Below are 6,000 nucleotides of genomic sequence, written 5' to 3' on the forward strand. Positions count from 1 at the left end.
GAAAGGCCGCAAATACATTTGAGGAGGTCTCGCGTGCCGCAGTCGGAGAAACCCCAAAAATGATCAAAACACCGCGAGTTTACTCACTTCAATCATATTTGAGAATGAGAGTTTAATCTGTTTTTCACGGAAACTATATGGAGCCTTCAGTTTTAAAATATCCCGAGAAATATCGTGGTATTTTTGTTTTTTCGTGTTTGGTTTTGTAATGTCGCCTAAAATTATATTCTTTCGTGACTGATATCACTTGAAAACACACCAGCCACTGTAGTTTAACGTTGTTGTGGGTAATGGGTAAGGAAATGCGTTTCCTCTCAGTTTACCACGGTCACCTTTTTTCTACACTCATTGTATGATGAATTGTTATATTTGAAAAAAAATATTACTTGTAGCGTGAGCAGGCCTAGTGCTACCGTCAAAAAACAACCATGTCCGATTGTCCGTCTAAGTTGGAACCTCGGATCCAGATACAAAAAAATGGATCGCGCGGCGCCAAGTAAGCTCTGCGGTTCGTCACTGCGGTCACATGGCCAACGCTTGAAAATCGAGGAGTGTTTTGACTAAAATTAAGGCACGAAACGCCCTTTCAAATGAGGAGTTACTTGACGCGAGCTCATCTCATCGGCTTGGTCCCTGTCTGTACAAAACACTTCATTCTTTATATATAGGATTACCCTATTTTTTTGACTTCAAAGCGGGACGCCTCTTGTAACTTTACAGTTTCCGATTTTACTACATAGTTCCACATTTGAGCCATCCCGACTTTCTTCATTGACCATATTGACATCGAGAGTTCATGCGCATATCCTCTGTCGAAATATCGAGTTCAGTTTAAAAAATAGAAAGAAATAGACGATAACGATACAAATGATCCAAATTTAGATTTTTTTATGCACAACAAAAGGAATAAAGAATATGGAAATAGTCTGTCGTTTTCAAGCATTGAGAATTTGCTTATTCGCCCAAGCATGCTTTTCTGTATAGATAACACCTTTAAAAAAATGTTGTTTAATATCACATTCACGCGAACGTCCAAACAGGACCAGTTATAATTGATTTTTTTTTTGTGATACGTTCGCTAACAATGTTAGCGGGAAACAGCGAAACAAACAAAATAACGCATTCACCTTCAGTAGGTACGCCAGCGTTGCGCTACACAGCAACAACAGTAATGAGAACATGTTGGTGTATTATGCTGTATGGCTGAACGCAATAGCGGGACTTTTGGCTGACTTGGCGGGACAAGACGCTAAAAAGCGGGACTGTCCCGCCTAAAGCGGGACGTTTGGTGAGCCTATCTATATACCGATCACAGGACGTCATTTCCATATAGCAGTTGTTCTTGAACTTTTTTGAGCGCGACGAAATCTGAGATTTATGAATACTCGCGACCCAATCCTTAATTTTGCAAAAAATATATATTTTAGTGTTAGTACTATTTGATTCAAATACAGACAAAGCTTTATCAAAAACATTGACACAGACCTTTATCATATCTCCTATACCTACACGGCTCTATTTTACTGGGCTCAATGTGGAAATCGACACACAAATCGAAACGATTGCAAGCCTTACTTTTAATAACCACCAGTGCCGAAAATCCTTGCTCACATAGATATGCGGTCGCGAATGGTAGCAGAAAAGTTATTTCTTCGTTTCCAATTATCTATATCGCTGTCTGTAGCAAACATGACATCATAGCTAGCCCTTCAGTCACGCAAATTTTCACTCGTCACATTTGCTCACAGTGCTTCGTTCGCTGTTGAAGTCACCTTCTCTCTAGATCTTGAATCAGCTGAATTTGACAGGCGAGCTCATTTTTTTGCGTTGTCTATTAGGATTCACATTACCAAAGAAGGGATCCATTTTTGGTTATTTTTCTTCATAAAGATGACATTCCGCGCGGTCAACACAACAACAAGCCAAGTGCATGATTACTGACACCCATAAAAAATGACTCATGACAATTATTTCTCTATATTTCATTGTTTTTAAATACCCCAAAGTTAAGAGGGTACATTGAGACATTGAACCAGTTTAAACATCTCCTATTGGATCGCCCTTGCATTGACGACCTTGGCGCGAGCCATTTTTATACCTTCCGCGACCCATGTTCGGGTCGCGACTCATACTTTAAGAGCCACTGCCATATAGACACCGTCTTGACGTTTATAGATATAACAATGAAATTCCATGATATTGACAAACATCAATCCCGACATCGGGATCAGGAAAAGGACAATTGCCAGTTGGAAACAAATCAAAATTGTTCTGCTAATAGATACAAATATTTGCCAACGGTTAGTTAGTGATAAGATCTTTTGTTATATTAAAATTCAACCCATTTATATAAAGGATAGGATTCAAATATTTATCCCGCGGAGAGGAAAACGATAATAGAGCTTAACCATATGGAGTTACCATTCCATGTCAAATATGGGATTAGTTATAGTTATTTGTTTACGGAAGCATGGACTTGATGGTGAAGGAAGCCGAACCCGACCAGCGGTTACGCAAAGCACCCTATGGTGACGAGGAGTCCAGCAATTCTCTCGCACATAGCCATCCCCGCATGGGATTCGAACCTGCGAGTCCACACAGAGTAATCAGAGTCCTAACGCTTAGCACCATGAGCCACCCCGCCGCGCCATTCATAAGATTATGATCTAAGCCGGACTATACTATGTTGGTTGGGCTATTGACCGCCGCAGACAACTGACCATTAGTCATAAAATAGCATATCCTGTTCCTCACAAACCCAGAACCGTTTACAAATCACTCAAACTTGCTTGATCAGTTAGTATTGCAAATCGCAGGATGATCCAGAAGATAAATTGTGGAACTAATCTGCTAAACGTTACCAATAGATATTATGACAAAGAAAATTAGATTAAAATAGTTTGGTGCATGTCTATCACGTAAATGCAAATTCCAATCTTTATATGAAAAAATGTAAATTTCAATGTAGTCATACCTAGTAACTACTATTTGCAGACGATTATAATCTTAACATCAAAAATACAATCGATAATATGAACAAAAATTATCAAGGTAAAGAACATTTAAACAAGGAGTTGCGTTCGTGAACCTATATATTTGAAGTATACACAGCCACTGATTAAATTTATTTTTTTCATAAAATACTTTTGATTTACCGCTATATTTTTGTCAAAACTCAATAATTTTTTGACAAAGTTTATAATGTACAAATTACCAGAGGGGAAATTCCTGTTGCATTCGTTCTCATGGGCCAAAGAGGCTCTTAATTTTTTTCTTTATTCTTTCCCAGATCGACTTTTTTACCTCAGCCACATCCGTGGTATCAACGATTCTTTCACTCCTATTCTCCTCATTCTTTTCTTTTATTTTCTCGTACGACTCATCCAGCTTAATTTGGGCGACTTCGTTGAACTCCTCCAGGGTGTATGAGGGCAAAAACAGCTTCATTCTTCGTGAAGACATATCTTCCTTCACGTGATCCTTGATTCGAATGTAGTGTTCTTCAAGCTCTTTACTATCGATGTATCGATCATCCATTATCTGAAAAAAAAAATTCAAATTGGCCTCAGAGATTTATACTTCAGACAATTTGTGTTGAAAAGATTTAGAATGAAAATTGTAAGGGATCATTTGAAAAGTAATGCCTGCAGAGTATGTTTTTATGTCACGCAAATTATAGTTGATACCCTACTATACTAGATATTGATAGAGGAGTATTATATACGGCAGTTTCCGGCTGAAATATTCACCTCTCAGCTACGGTCTTACCTTCTGAAGATTTCCTTCCTCTTCGATAACAAGTTCCTCAATCATACACTCTATCTCCTCCTTGATAAGTGCCTGAAATATGTTTGAGATTATACATTTCAAAAGTCTGGTATATAGTTCAGCAGTCCTCAACCTAAACAATAAATCTCGGAGCGGATTTAGACAATGTGAGGCCCCAGTCTATGCTTTTTGTACATTAAATTAGGAAACTCAGTAATAAAACGCCATGTCACCAAAAAAACTGCGTCCATGATCTACTGATAAATAAATATTTACTCATAAATAAAATTATCGTTCTGTTACTGAAATGAAGGGGGCTTCTGATAAAAAAAAGATTCAAAATAGGAAAAAAATATACATTTTTATTTGAATAAGGGATTTACACGACGGGGCAAAACACATAAATATGTGACGCTGAGGGTCGGAATATCCAACCACACATTGAATTTTTGGAAACTCGAAAATGAGCATTCAAGTACTCAGCCGCAAGCTTTTGCGGATTTTGTCTTACACATTGCCACTTTTTTATTGAATTGCTCGACGCAAGATTATTTTTTACGCGAGATTTTCGGGATGTGTGTCATTTCCATACTTATAGTTCCTTTAAAAATATTCAAAGCAACGACTGCTTGTAATTTTGTTCTACTTCGTTATTTTCCGAGAGATCGTCCATTCGGAAGGCCTATCATTTTTCTCCAAAAACACAATGCTACCGTAAATAGCAGAGTGTTTTGTACAATAGTGTCGCCCAGTATGTTCCCCAGATTTTTTTTTTTTTTCTAAATGTAGGAGGTGGTAGATATTTGTTATTAGGGATAAAACTATCTGTAACTCATAAAAATGTGTTATTTATGTGACTGATATTCTCACTGGCATATGAGTAGGGCTGGGCATTTCGAATCGAATAGTAAATTATTCAAATCGCTTCAGAGCGAAATTTCGGATAGTCGCCATCTTGTCTTTTTCTTTCCGCCAATGGTCGAGGTAAATTTCTCAATTTTTTTTATTGAAGTCATATGTTTTCAACGCAATTCTGACATGTAACTCTTTTCTGTAGTGAGGTATTGATGAAAACGTACAGTTACATACAATTTTATATCTCTCAAGTATTCGAGATTCGATTTGGTCATCAGGTAGTTGAAAAGGCTCAGCCCCGCATATAAGCCACTTTCAGAATATTCGAATATGGTGTCACATCTAACAATTAGGAGGGGGGGGGGGGTGTCCATATCATTGCTTGCGTGGATCTCTGTCCACGGTCGCTGTCCTTTTACAGGAACGCTGTAAATTGCCGAAAGGGGGATTCAAACATAGAACCGCGTCCTGATTCCGGATATAGTATGGAGAGCTGATTTTCCACTGTGCTTCGTGGCCCACCTTTACCTACACTATTATATCATCTATCCTGTGATATTTGTAACACTTTTTTTTTACAAGTTTGAAATTGAATTATTGACGAAAACTTTCTTCTATGCAATACCCAATTTCAACTAACCCAATTTTTTTCATTGCGCTTTTCTGCATCCTTTTTCATTTTATCAAGATCCAATTCCATCTCATCCAAGTAGTCAAGCACGCAGTCACAATCTTTTAAATATTGTCTTTTTTTTTCCGTCTCATTCCCAAATCTACTTTTATCCATGTCTTCCGGACTGTTACCTTTGTCCTAAAAGTCATATCTCGGTATTATTTACTCACTAATTAATAAATACTGGGGTCAGTCGTAAAAAACGAATATATTGGATTGAAAAAAAAAAAATTCTAAAATATTTTTTGCTCCATAGATTTTTAAATGTCTTAGATATATTTTTAAATTTTGGTATTGAATTTTTCATCTATCCACTGTTACTTTTCGTCCAATTCACCCTTGAAAGCGCACACAAGTTACAATTCGTGCCTTAGAATATTATGGATGAATTTCCTTAGGCTTAGACGATGTTATACTTACCAGGCCAGCTTGCAATTCTTTCATGTATTCACCATTGACTTTGTCTACGAGCTGTGCCCAATGTCTTTCCTCCGGCGGCAGTGAAAACTGTAATGCCATGCCATAAAAAAGTGTAATATTCTCTGAGATTAAATAGATTTGAACGATACCCGTAACAAACCCCAATAACTGACTGCATCACATTGAGTTGTTGACAAGCTGATTTATGCCATGAATTGGTACAATAACGTGGTTGAGTATGTGGAATTTTACAACAATGGGATAGTTTAAAGTGCTCTTTTTTA

The sequence above is a fragment of the Styela clava genome, chromosome 11 (assembly GCF_964204865.1).
Source record: "Styela clava chromosome 11, kaStyClav1.hap1.2, whole genome shotgun sequence".
In the NCBI taxonomy this organism is placed as follows: domain Eukaryota; kingdom Metazoa; phylum Chordata; class Ascidiacea; order Stolidobranchia; family Styelidae; genus Styela; species Styela clava.